The 14,476-nt window shown below is 37.0% G+C and overlaps 1 protein-coding gene across 13 annotated transcripts in view; it reads right to left on the reverse strand.

Moving 5' to 3' along the window:
- Positions 1 to 14,476, reverse strand: part of CTNND2 (catenin delta 2) — a 689,312-nt gene that overhangs the window by 139,709 nt on the left and 535,127 nt on the right. The window lies entirely within an intron of this gene.

Genomic DNA, 14,476 nt, shown 5'->3' on the forward strand with positions numbered 1-14,476 from the left:
AGCATTTCAAATTATTGATGTTCTTAACAAAGCTGTTTCTGTCAAGAAAAAGAAGACTACATTGTAAGTGGACCTCAACAACCCCTGCACACTTCTGTGGTGAGAATACAGCTTTGAATATACAAGAATTATTCACAGCAACACTGAAAACTTCTCAGAGCTAAGCCTAAAAGCTGAGAAGCTAGTTATGATCTAGGCCTATTTAGGCTGTGAACCACACATGGAATGAAGGAGTATTATATGCATTTTTTAATGGTTTGGCCTTCAGATTTCTTCCTTCTAAACAATATTAATAAAAACCAATAGCAGAAAATAGGTTCTGATTTATGCTAAGACTATCACTGTTGACAGATACGCATTGAGAGAACAAACCCCCAACTCTGTGTTCAATTTATTGAAAGTAACGGTCTAGGCTGGTTGATACTACCAAAGCAAAAAGGCTTCCTTCACAATCTGATACAGCAGTATGGTATTATCCCAGCCTTCAACATTTTTTATATTGTAAATATTTTACTCTACAAAGTGACAGAATATTAACCATTTTTTGCACAGAAACAACAAGTATAATGGTGCAACTCACAAAGAGATTTACCGGAATTTAAAAAACCCCTTTCTGTTAAAATTCATAATGTGCCAAAGAAAAGGAAGAGCAATCAAGAGCCAAAGCTTTCTGAGTGCAGCTGCAAGGATCAGGGCCACCGATGTGTGTCACACAGAAAGCAGGCAAGAAATTGTTGGGGGCAAAAGAGAACCTGTTTTTCATTCCCTTGTATATATTTGTATATTTACTTGAAAAGCACATTTGATTTTCATGTTGTGCCAAGAGCCTGCTGATGCTGGGCAGCTACTAGTGCTGGGGGAAGCTGGCTGGCAATACACTTCTCAGAAGAAGCAGAGGTCTTTATTTTAGTCCAGCGTCCTCCCCAGAGCATCTGGAAGAGCAAGGCTGCCTCTTCCTCCCTCTTCCTTTGCCAGCATATGTCCTCTTCTCTAGAGTCCACCCCTATTCCTTCCTGCTTTCCTTTCTGTAGTGACAGTAGCCTGGCCCCACACCTAACCTTGAGTGGCAAAATTGAGTTTTGCCTTTATGCCTATCAAGTCTTGAAGCAACACAGAGAAAGATTATAACCATCATATACACGAGGTTACAAATACGAACATTACACTACGAAAAACCAAAGTGAGTGGTGGTGGGAGGAAACTGCCAAAGACCTCATGAACGTACACTCAGACATTTATAAATATAAGCATCAAGAATACCATTTGCTCAAGGCTTTCTTTAGCATTCTGTGTTTTGAAGGAGAGGTGTAATTAACAGGAATCAACACACATTTTTGGGTTTCCCTTTAAAACTAATTACATCTATGGGGAGACTGTTTCAGTTATATAATTTCATGGTTTAATTATTTTATATGAAAGTGTATGCAAAGACAGTAATGCAGCTTAATGTATTTTTTGTTTAGCATACTAATAAAAAAACTCCAAGCCACCTTAAAATAATCTGTACATGGTAAAAAGGCAGAAACTGATAGACTTTAGCTACAGACAAAATAAGAAAAAAGAAACAGAAATAAGAATACTGTTAACTTTTTCATTTAAAAATTGCTGCTTTAAAGGGAAAGAGTCTGTGCATGAATTCTGTTCTGAATGCCTTTATGAAAAGTAATACCATATTTAAATGAATAAAGATATTTATACTTGTTTTTCTAGGACCTATTTTTGGTAAGCTCTATTGGCACATCTACTGTTCCTGAAATACTAGGTATTTTGCTGGTTTTAGTCAGTACAAACAACGATGTGGCTGCCTTTCTTTTACATTTATCTAGGCAGGTGCAAATGATGTGCATGGTGTAGAAGTAGAGAATCAGAATGCAAATCTTTCCTCCTTCAATGTCCAATTTAGTTCTTACGCAAGACAATGTGTTGCTTCTTTGTGAAGAAGTCCTATTTTGGAAATGAAGCAGAAAAGAGTGCTTTGATGACAACAAAACAGTACTTTGGGCTTCAAGAACTAGTCATGAACTGGAAAAGCAGAAAGAAAACCCCAAAAGAAGCAAACATAAGAGCTCTGTCTAGCAAAATGCTTAAAAATGTGTATGCCTACACTCTTTTCTATTCACTCTAGGTTCCTGCTAATTAAAAGCAAATTCACATAAACATTGTGAGAAGTTGGTATTTAGCAATAGTTGAGATGCCCAGAAATATTCTTTAAATCCTTTTTCTCCATTTAAAATCCACTTGACACTGCAAACGAGCTTTTGCTCAATAAACTGCCATAGCAACAGGGGAGCTCCAAATACAAATAAAACCTTACATATTCATCCAAGAGGCAAAAAGTGGGGTCTGGTTTCACTAACTGGAAATTAAACCTCACAGTAAGAGGATGAAGGGATCACCAGACTAAATTAGCTGTTCTACCTTCTCCTAAAATGACTGTAAGTCAAAGCAGAATCAAGCAAAATGGCACTGCCCAGTAGGCCTGACAGTTTTCAAATTTTTTCACCTCACAAGACAGTTTTAAGGAGTAAGATAATCTTCTTCCACCCTAGAACAATACATTTTATCTAATTTTAAGTCTTTGAATACTACCAATCACATTAATGAAAAAAAAAAAAAATTATTCTGACAAATTATAATTTATTCTCACAAGTAGTGGAGTCTGCTACTTGCTGAGGTTGGCATTTTAAGTGTCTTCCTGTACCCTTCCTTAATTAAGAATTTGCAATTATGAAAGGGCACTGGCAATTCACTTTCCATTACTTTTGCTAAGGATGACCTGGAGCTAGATTTATGTGGGACCTAAGAAGAAGATCCATTGTCTTGACTTTGCAAGGGAAAGTGATAATAAAATAAAGCTTTCACCTGAGGCATCTTCAATTATGGAGCTACCTCTTCTCCATATGACCCTGAGAGTATTTTTCAAGCATGTATGCATTACATGCCCTTTACAACTATAGTAAGAAGCTGATCACTGAGATCTTTGCCACCTTACTCTGAAAGCCCTGACTCAATTGGGTTTCTGAGGACAATAAGCAAATCTGTAATAGCCTCAGAGGTGCCTTGACTTCCCCCTAAATCATTTGTGTGTCATCAGCTGCACACAGGAAGGGACCGGACTCGGCATACCAGTGATTCATCATGAACAGTGGGAGCCATCCTGCTGTATATATACTGGATGTGAGCTGTTAATCCAACAACTCAGTAGTCCAACTCAACAGTTTAGCATCCAAAGACTGACTCCTGGGAGACAAGGGGAAATAAGGAACGAACCAGATCAGTGTTGAACATCTCTTACTCAATCATTTGCATTAATAGCATTTTATCTCCTCCTCGCTTTTAAGGTTGTGAGGCATTCGGAGTAGGAATTCTGTCTCCCCAACTGAAGATCACTTTAGGCTGTGTTGGATGCTCCCTAGAAAGAGCTACACCAGACTGACTATGCGTATTTGCAGGTTGAAGTTTTTCCCCCTTACATATAACAAACTGAAATGCACCAAAAAAGTATCTTGCAATCTCATTGAGCTGGTTCCAGTTGGAAGATAGATTTTGGGTCCAAGTACCAATTACCAGTCTTGCAGACGTCAGATGAAGGACTCCTGGAGGACTCTATGGGAATGCTTGCTAAGGAGGTCTTTCTGTACCAGGTTACATCTTCTGGAGTAGTTTATCAGAGGACATGCATCTACTATGTTCAACAGGTTATTTAATGCACTAAATGTAAATTATCTTTTCTAAGAAGGCGTCTCAGAGATAACAACAATCAAATTAAAAAAACGGCTATAAATTTTGAAAAAGGTTATAAGCAACCTTTTCAAAGACGTAACTGTACAGATATAGTTCAAAAGAAAAACTACACATAGGTCTTAGTTAAGGCAATTTAGATTTGTTGTCACTGGAAGAGGGAACTGAGAGAACAGAGAACCAGGTAAACTTTGATTTATCTTTCTCTTAGCCAAAGTCCAGAAGACTGAAGACAAGACCAACCCTTACAAAAGCACAGTCCAGGTTGATGAGATGTTACTACTGCCTAGTAGACAGCTTATCCACCATGCTTTCAGCTTAGAAACAGCACTCCTTTTTACATAAATTAATTTAAGCTATTGCACTAGATATTGCATCACTTACCCTAAAGAAGCAAAGCAAAATGTTTTAGAAAATTGAACTCACCCAATTTAATGAAGCAGTCTGAGCCAAAAACTCATCATCTCTGAATCAGGCAGGAGCTCAAATTCATCCTGATTAAACTCTTCAGTGCATTTTTTAGCTAGTGTTTTACTTAGAACTGATAATCGCATTTGTATATTTATAGTCAGATATAACTAAAGACCTGATGAGCTACATGCTATCCTTATTCCATTCAAAGTTAAGAAAATTGAGATCATACACTTCCATGCAAAAAATAACACCCTAGCAAGAGAGCATGTGCAAATCCACTAAAGTCTAAACAAGTATTCAGTGCATGATTTAATGCACCTCAAATTATGACTTTTATATATATATAAACAAGCCTCTTAGAACAACTTGGACTACAAATAAAAATGGAAACCAAGAAACTGGAAAAGTCAGCTTTTCCAAAAACCATCTCCCCTGTCACACTGCCACTAAGTATTTTACTTTTTTGTGCTGCAAAAGATGTACTTTGCCAAATAAATTATAGGGTAAAAGGATCCTAAGTAAACAAATATTATTGGGAAAACGAGACTTTGACTCTTCTTAATTTGATATGTTTAGATCTACCTTAAATTTCTACTAAGATTTTGCTTATTTAATATTCCTTGTAAAAACAAAACCCTAAAAGTCTTCGAACTCATCTAGGTTCATCTTTTCCATCTCAATTTAATAGTTTGGTCATGGACTGGTGCAGAATGCCATTTGGTAGTGCTGGGAGACTGCATCCCCGGAAGAGTGAACATGGCATTGGCAGGCTTTTTTGTTTATATGCGGAAGGCACAGATACTACAGGGAGTTTTCCTCATGAACACGACAATTAAGACTGAAATCTGAGAGCTAAATACCCTGCACAGAAGCCAAGCACAAGGGATCTTTTGCTGGAGTCCTTAGGAAAAACATCTCCTACCCAATGCTCTCAAGTATTAGAAAAGTAATTTGCTGGCTCTTACTGTGGTTTTGACATTCAGAGCCCCCTGTAATTGCAGAGCTGGACCAGTGGCAGTAGGGTATGGGCTCCTGATATTACTGCTGTAAAGATGCTGAATACCAACCACTACATTTCTTGATACAAAGTGCAGTAAGACTTCACACCCAGCTCAGCCATTAAGGTGAGGAGTTGGTCTCAGTAACAGACTTTCTGTAGGCAACAAAAAGTGGCCGATGTGAATTCTGGCACCTGAACAATTCACAGCATGTGAAGAGAGGTCCTAAAAAGAGCACTATAATAATAAGTTTAAAATTGGCATATCAGAGGAGGAATTTTCAGCAATTTTCTTGAAATAATTTTTTTGTGTGGTTACTGAATGCATACCTATGCACACCTTCCTGTAATTCACTTATTTACATGCACAGAGGTGGTTTTCTATCTGTGTGTAAGATGACCCATGAAAAGTGAAAATTGAGAGAGACTGGGTTTCAGTAAAAGTCATAAGCAGGCAGGAGTTTAAGGAACAGTGAGTGAAGCTGTAGCCAGATTATTTTTTTTCCCTTTTGCAGTCACTCACAGCGTTAAGAAAGCAAAAACTTCCACAGAGAATAAAGATTATTGTGTTTTTTTTTTTTAAATTACAAACACAGCTTGATTTTGACTACATCCAAGTACATGACTACATGTAAGTAATACAATAATTTCTTCTGACAAGTTAACTCTATCTTTCTTTCTCAATTACTGCTCTTTTCATTCCAAAATGACATGTAGGATTTTATTAATACCAAAAGGAGGGACCAATTTAAATGCTGCTTGCAAACAAATTCTGTCCAAATGCTATTGCGTTAACCGAAGAAGTCCATATTCTTCTCATGGAACTGAATTTTGACCTAACGTTGCTGCTTTCTTCCTGTTGCACACTATAAAATAATGTATAACTGTGGAAGGGAAGAACTGTCAGACAAGAATGTTAGACAATTACTAGCTTTAATGTTAGACAGCAATGGAGTTACTAGAAGAGTTGACTAAAGTTACTGTGGAAAGACCAGTGGTTCCTGATTAACTTGTTTTCCTAACTGATGAAATTAAACTGGTCCCATAAAACACAGAAGCCAAACCAAAACTAATTCATTCTAAGTGAGATAAACACAAAAAAAAAAGTAAATCAACTGTTTTCAAACAAAATTTAATCCTAACACATGACTAATGCCAATACCATTCCAATTAAACGCTTTATTAGAAAACAAGGAAGCAAAACAAGGATGCATATATGAATGGAAAGATTTGTTTTCCGTGCTTACACATGTATTTTATGAAATAATTTTTTACAGCCCCCCAAATCCAAATATATGTAACAGACCCTAATACAGAGACTAAAACCGTCATACTTAAAACTGAAGATCAAGTTACAGCTCTAAGCACCAAACTCCTTTCTCACAAGAACCAATTAGGAAATTAGTCCTATCTATAAAGTTGCATCTACATGCAAAATGAAAGGCTCAGTGTACAGTGGCTAAAAAAAAAAAAAAAAAAAAAAGGAGGAAAAACTTATTTACTACCTAAATCTTAAAAGTGCTATCAAGATAAAGACAACACTGAGAATAAGATTGTTTGGGAGGGACAAAGGGAGGTTGGCTTATGAATTAAAATTAGTGGCCACCGTGAAAAAAGTGATTTCATCACAAAAGGAAAATGTTTCAGTATATCCTCAAACTTTCATTTTGTAAAGAAAAAGTGAAATACTGAAATCTGTTCCTAAACAAAACCTATTTTCTAAATAAAATTTAAGTATTCTGTGTTGCAAATGGCAAACATTTCAAACTACAGAGTGTTTTTAAACTGACAGTATTTCAATAGTCCATCATTCAGGCAGGGGCATCAAAATTATATGCCCAGCTGAATTTTTCCAAAGGATTACTACTTGCTGAAAAAGTTCAATGCAGCTGTTATGTTAAGCCATATGCTGCAACAGATGTCCTCTATTTATCACTCCAGATTGCCTTGTTTGATATTGCCTCTGAAACTTAGATTTGACCAATGTAAAAAGAAAACAAAAAAAAAGCGCCAAAAATTGGTTTAATTGCCCTATAAATCAGAACAACTTGAATGAATTTTCTGCAGAAGATGCATCTCACTGATTGTACAAGGGAAAAATAGTTGTCTCCCACTTAGACTTGGAAGTTGTTGTGGTTTATACATGGGAGTGATCGCAGTGCCAGAGAGAAAAGGAGAGCAAAAAGGGACCACCTTGGGTTTTGTGCTGAGTCTGATAAATTCAGGACAAGTGAAGGGAATTTGCCTGGGAAGCAGGGAGAAGGATACAGACTGTGATGGTAAAATTGATGAAAACATCCCCAGGCAGACCCCTAAGAAAGAGGAGAGAGGGACTCCCCTGCCAGCGGCATCTCACTGGTCCCAGGCAAGACCTCGGCACCCCAGTGACTTGTTATGGCTCTCCCCCGTTCACCTCCAGGGAAACAGGCACTGCAAACCTAAGGGAGGTTTTGTATCTCTGTTTTTTATCAGTATGTTCCCATTTACCTGTGACAATACTTTGAATGCAACATCTTACACAATAAATCAGTGGCCTGGCCTGTTGCTAAGAAAGCAGGGCAGAAGATTTTAGAAAGCATCTATTTTAAAACCTCTCCTTATTTAGCTGGTAGCAGCAAGGGGGGAAGTAGTTAAACTTGTAATTCAGAAAAAGTCAAAAATGACTCTTCACGAATACAACAAATCCTATCAGAGGGTTTTCCCATTTTCAGAGCCAAAACAGTGACAGCATACGGAGAAAAGGGATAAAGCTTGTTTTATAATTAGACAGTAAATTGTAATAGATTTTGTATAAAATGACTCAGCTGAACTGTCAATATTGTTTGCATAAGTGTTATTTGACAAGACAGCATCATTTCTAAACCAAATTACACAATTTATTAAATTACTTTTAGATTTGCTGTTACATATGAGCTATAAATAGGATGTGTTTTGAATGGCTCTGGAATTTGTTAAATATGTTGTAGCCTGTAGGTTGGAAATCACTTTCCCAACAACTTAGGGAGCTGTACAGCCTTTTACCTTCCCGGTTTGCAAGTAAAATGGCTACAAAGATTTGGTGTCTCAGTAAGTGATCGTACAATGGGTTCATAGGAAGACTTTATAAAATGCCAATTAATTCCTGCTCTGAATTTGTTTGGAAATCACTCCCAAATTTCTACATGTGATGACAGAGTTTTTCTGTAGGTGATGCTAAAATCTAAGCTTTAAACTTTGCCAGACTGTAGAATTGTACCGTAAAGTACAAGGGTGTTCCTCCTTACACAGATGTGCCTTGTTATAGTGCATCCACCGTTTCTGAAGTCTGGAAAAGTACAAATAGATATTTACAGTATTTTCTAAAAATTATGATGATGCACTAATTGATTTTTGAAGACTCTCTGTAAAACCTTAAATTAACTGATTACTAGGATAGAAAAGCAGAGTAGCCCTGTAGCCCACCAACCATTCCACTGCCATTGCCAGTAACAGGACAGAGGGTTTGTACTACCTTGGTGAGACCTCTGAAGTTGACTTGCTTGAAGTTGTGTTGGGACACTTGGACCTTTAGCTTGATTAACTCTAGCAGCTGCTTCTGCAGACCAAGTGGCTTAATTTGTTTTGCTTTTGCTTAGCTTTGCATAATGCTGTGGCACAAGCTTAATTTTATCAAGGTAGCAGTAATGAGTAGGTTTTTTTTGTCCAGCAAATCCTTGATTACCTTTTTTCCCCACAAGATTTGAAATGTAACAGCAAGGAACCACAACCCATTCCATGCAAAGTTTGAGCTGTGAGATGAAATGCACGTTTTTACTGCAATCTGAGACTTGCAGGAGATTTGTCAGTTTGATGTTTTATATGAAATTCTCACTGGCTCAAAAGACTCAGAGCAGAGTTTGAAGAATACCTTGATTAAAACTATCTCCAGCAATGGGAGGGAGTCAAACTATTATGTAGCATTTGGGAACTGAAAAGGCTTTTGTACTTGAAGAAAGAAATACTGAAATATGTAATGCCTCATTCAGCCATTGGCTTCAATCCAGAGTAAACACATAAGAATTTTCAGCACACAAATAATTTTGTTTATGCTGAAAACAAATGTTATTTAAAACACCTAATTAGAAGCAAATTAGTACAAAAGATTTAATCAACTTTTAAAACCGATTGTGGTAGAATATTGTACTTACAATAACATCCATTTAAAGAAAGAGTAGGAAAGATTATTAGATCTACTAAGTACCCTTCAAATCTCCCTTTTGAATGAAAAGCATTTAAAACATATGCAAATTTCAGTCCCTAAGCAAGTAGATTTGAAAATTGTTAATCTTATCCTAAATCTACTATTTAAAAAATAATTAAGTTTAAAGTCTCTAAATCACCTGCCTCTGTGCTTAGTAAGTTCCTCTATGCACTTGTTTAAAGTTATTACAGAGAATTTGCTTATCTGCAGAGGAGAAACTAAGCAAGAAATGAATGAACATTTTCTTGCCAAAATCAAAACAAGCACTTCTGAAAGCCATGTTTTGTGCTAGCAGTTATCTATCTCCACACTTTACCTTCCTAATTTCCTTGACTTGACAGGACACAGTAATTGGATGTTGGAGGTGGAGGAGAAGCTAATTCACAGAGCTCCATCTTAAGAGGCATTTGTATACTTTCTGCATTTACCCCATGTCTTCATTTTAACTACATACAGTTATGAGTCCCTAATGATATTTGGCAGTCTAATTCTCTTAGCTTAGCATATATTGAACCAAATTTACATCAACCTTCTAGCAGCAGCATTACCATAGTTACACCATCATGACAATTTAAGCAGTAGATGGATTTTCATGTTGTCTGTTTGAAAAGTTTGTAATATCCAGGATATGTATCTGAACCTAATACGTATTTTATCTTTACAATCTAATTCTCAGATAATGTAATACTGAAATCTTATCTTTGGATCCCAAAGCAACTCACTTTACACATTTATTTTCCTACCTATCTTTTCATACTAAATATCAACAGTTGCTACTTCATTAGGCCTTTCATTGTCCAGTCTTCCTTATACTTGCATTGCTCCATTACAAAACTTGAATATAATGAAGAAATGTGATATTTAACATGATCAACACTGGAATGACATCTAATACAAACCAGAAAAAAAAAAAAGGGAATATAATAAGAGATTTTAAGAATTACATCAAGGTGAAATATTGTAAGAATGCAACTCTTGGAATGTTTTGATTCTTTACTTAAGTCTGTGGGAAAGTCACCTCAGAGTGGGATAAAACAGCCTTTCCTCATTTTCAAATCAAATTTCCAAAAAGTGGTAGGGCTACAAATAGTTGCCACCTCTAAATGAATGTTTATATCACAATAAAATTTCACATCTGTGTTTATACACTCCAGTAACTAAGCTAACGTCAAGGGCACTTTTGCAGAAAATTATTAAATTGATAAACTGCTTCAAGATCCTAAGTACTAAATAGTCATCCCTTTGCCATAATATTGTTAAATATGATTTACTACATAAAAATCACAATGTAATACCTTACAAAGTCCAATTAGAAAATAACATGACAAATAGGAAACAACTGCAGGCATGTGATTTTGACTTTGGGAACTCCAACAGAAGAACTGCCATTGTTCCAGGAGGTAAAACTTCTCAAGAATTGGCCAGAATTACCTAAAAATGTAAAATCATAATAAAACTGCCACTGAAGTAAGCCAAAAGGTCCATTTAAGTAGAATACTCTCTTAACCCTGCCTTACACATCACTGCAGGCTCACTAACTTGCAATTGCACTGATTAGCAAAGACACATGCAAAGCTCAAAGGGACCTTCTGGAGTGTCTTGACCGACCTGCCAACAATTTATGCACATATTAATAAGCAGTGTGCAATCAAAAGGAGGTTTAAACTGCAGCGGTTACCTCAAACCAGTTCGATATAAGGAAGACAACATATAATTGCTTTCAGAAACACTGACAGACTATCAATAAGGTTATAAATACCTCATTATAAACATGTGGCATCTATTAAAAAAAAGAACAAAAATGTAAACCAACTACATAATAATGTTGCATAACATGGGGTGACAACAGAGGACCAACCAAGCCAAAACACAAACTGGCCACAGATAAAATCAAAGACAACACTAATGAATATTGGAATCTCCAAAGTAAATGAAAACTTGTTCCTGTCCAACCTGACCATGGGCCAGATACAACTGGACAACCAGTGCTTCTTTGAAAGGAACATTATCTATAAAACATCTTATAATTTTTGCAGCAATGGACTATATGCTTTTTGATTCAGTGAATAAAAATGTGAAGGAAATATAGAGGGTCTTCATCTATCTACATACAGTATATATGCATAGTATTAGATAGTTTATGCCTTTTTAATTTTTTTTTTTTGGTAAATGTGATAATTTTCAGAATTTATATATTTTCAGTAGACAACTGTTAAATCTCTGACACCTTAAAGTCAACCAAAATAAGCAGCAGGCTGTCTGCCAGCATAGGAAAAAACAATTTCCCTTGTCATTATTTATAGCTATATTTTTTTATCATCATGTGCTTTCTAAAAGTGGATCATCGACTTTTACCTTTCAATCAAATATGGTATATACAGTTTGAAAACAGGTGATACAGTGATGTATCTTTAAACGGAGTTGTTTCTCATTCAGCTAGCTTATTGTTCATAGGCAGAAACTGTGTTTCTAGTTGTGATGATTTTGTTTGTCAAAATGAGAACAGCAGTTTAAATAATTTTGTCTGAGACAGGTACCCAGTTATCAGATGGAGCTGATGGAGCAAGGAGCAAGCGTAGGTTGAATCTAGCAACAGCTGCTTGACCTCACCTTCTTCACAAGGCATCAATGGGATTCCTGTGTTATCCTTGCTAACACTTCACATTTTTCAGGTCATTTTTTTTCCTGATAGTAAAACAAATAGAAAGAATGCTAAAATAGAATTTTGTGGAAGGGTTCATAATTAACTTGGAAAAGGCAAGACAATCAGAAATCAGTTACTCATTATAATTATTAACAAGTGAAAACATTTTTTTCTACCATCTGCAGGATCTGTGCTAATTTTGTACTGTGTTCTTGTCTATATATATTTATTAGGAAAGTGTTAACATTTTATTATTTTAAAATAGAAGGCTTTTATTTGTTCCCTTAACAGGAGCTACTGTGGAAACTAGTAGCACAGTGCTGAGGTGAAAAGATGGCTAAATTAAGTATGGTGCATTCAGCTTACACTGATTTAATTTACAGACCTACATGAAACAAGATTTTGTAATTCAGGTTCTCCTTATGTTTCTGGAAATTTCCAGAGGCTGTAGGCTATGTTGAAATCTCTATTTCTATCACAGTGTTTCACTTCTGCATAAATATATTAATTTGTATACCTCAGTTTATCCCAGTTCTTCTAGTAAAAAACAGTGACTATGGAAGTGTTTCTGGAAGAGTAATCTTTCAATACCTTAGGAAGTATTTCCTGGGCATTAACACCCTTTAATTTCACAACAACCAGGCATCACACTTCCCTCATGCCTTCTACATGGGAGCCTGCACTGAAACCGTTTGCTCCATGTGAGAAAGCGCTGAAGCTCTATCACTTTGCAATAAGGTTCAGTTTGTGCAATCCAAACATTTCAGCATGTTAAGGTTTTCCAATATTAGCCTGAGACCTCTGCTACTGAGGAGGAGAAAGATGAGATAAACGAAGAAGTGAAAAACTGTAAAACTGTTTTGGAGAGATTATGGCAGAAAGAAATCTCTGGAAAAGAGGAAAAGTCACAAATGGCGCCGAAGGCAATCCTGACAAGCAAGGAGCTACTGGGATAGAAAGCTGGTCTGCAGGTTTAAATACCCTTCCAAAACCAGTCTTGAGATAGCTGGAAATTGAAATTATAATCTCCTTAGATAGAAGCAATAAGAAGGAAGAAAATGTGCATGTTTGAAGAAGGAACTAATATTGTAACTGGCTCTGGCGGGAGTGTGCTTCACGGTACTTGGGGCGGACGATGAAAGCTTTGCTACTGTTCAAACAGACTGAGCTGCTAAAAACCTCTCCCACCCCTATTTTTTCCCTCACAGCTAAGTGCCTACTCAGAGTGATTCACACCTTCATCTTGCCAGATTTCTGGACAGGTCATTTAGAGTCCATAGGCTCAGTTCCCCATCTGTACAACTGAGATAATGACACTTCCCCACCTAAGAGAAGCACTCTGGGGACAAATGCTGGAGGAGTATTTAGGGGTGACGATGACAGAGCCTATATGAATTCCTAAGGCAGGAACTTTGTGCCCTCTCTAAAAGTAACAAACAGCTTTTATGTAGACAGGATGCACAATGAACATGAGATGGAAAGGATGCAGGTATTATGTTTACTTCTAAAACACACATTTGCTATTATTTTCTCTCTATTTCCCTCCGGCTATGGTGGCACTACTGAAATACTTATCTTCCTGTCACCTCAACTTAGGTGGGAAGCAGAAGGAGCTTCTTTTACTTTCTCTTGTGCCCACCACCAGGCCAAATTTTTTCATTACTGAGGCAGCTGCTGAAGAAGCTATCTTTTCTTCCCGAAAAAGGACAGAGGGAAGGACTTTTAACGGGGGTAACTGTCACACTACCACACTTCACAAAAAAGCAAACGAGAACTGATTCAGATGCGCTATTCCATCCTGTTTCCTAAGAGATGCAAGATGAGAGGTACAGCTATGAGCCTTGCCTTGGAAAAGAGCTTTGCAGAACACTACCACTACCAGGTTTGCATTTTCAAAGCAAGGGCCAGTGATTTGCATTCTGAAAGGCACAAAACCTGGCCAAGGAAAGGAGTGGCCTTCTGGGATGAACTGGCTATTAAAACAAAACAAAAAACCAAACAACAAATCCAGGTCCAGTAATAAAACCTTCAAACACCACTGACTTGGATTCCATTCCTCAGGGTCACCATCTTGCTCTGCTCCCCTTTTATAGATGTCCAGCACTCCAGATGCTCACCATCCCTGGGAGCTGCATCTACCTGCACAAGGGCTGGTTACTGCCTACGATTGATGGTCAGTACCTACCCTGCTCAGCAGTAACAGTTTGAGGGCACGCTAGCATATACATCTTTTCTTTCTGTGGGAATTCAGGAAAATTTAACAACATACTGTGGAATGGAAGGAATGTAAATTGTAGCTTAGTATCTTTTCTTTAAATGACCTAATGACATTATGTGCTCTGTCTACAGATAGCATGGGAAGTGCCACTGTAACTGCTGAGGTGTACTGCTGATGTTCATTAGCAGTTTGCCACTTACTACGCAGAATAAATAGGCAGAATGTTCCCTGGAGCCAGGACAC

The sequence above is a fragment of the Athene noctua genome, chromosome 2 (assembly GCF_965140245.1).
Source record: "Athene noctua chromosome 2, bAthNoc1.hap1.1, whole genome shotgun sequence".
Taxonomy (NCBI): Eukaryota; Metazoa; Chordata; class Aves; order Strigiformes; family Strigidae; genus Athene; species Athene noctua.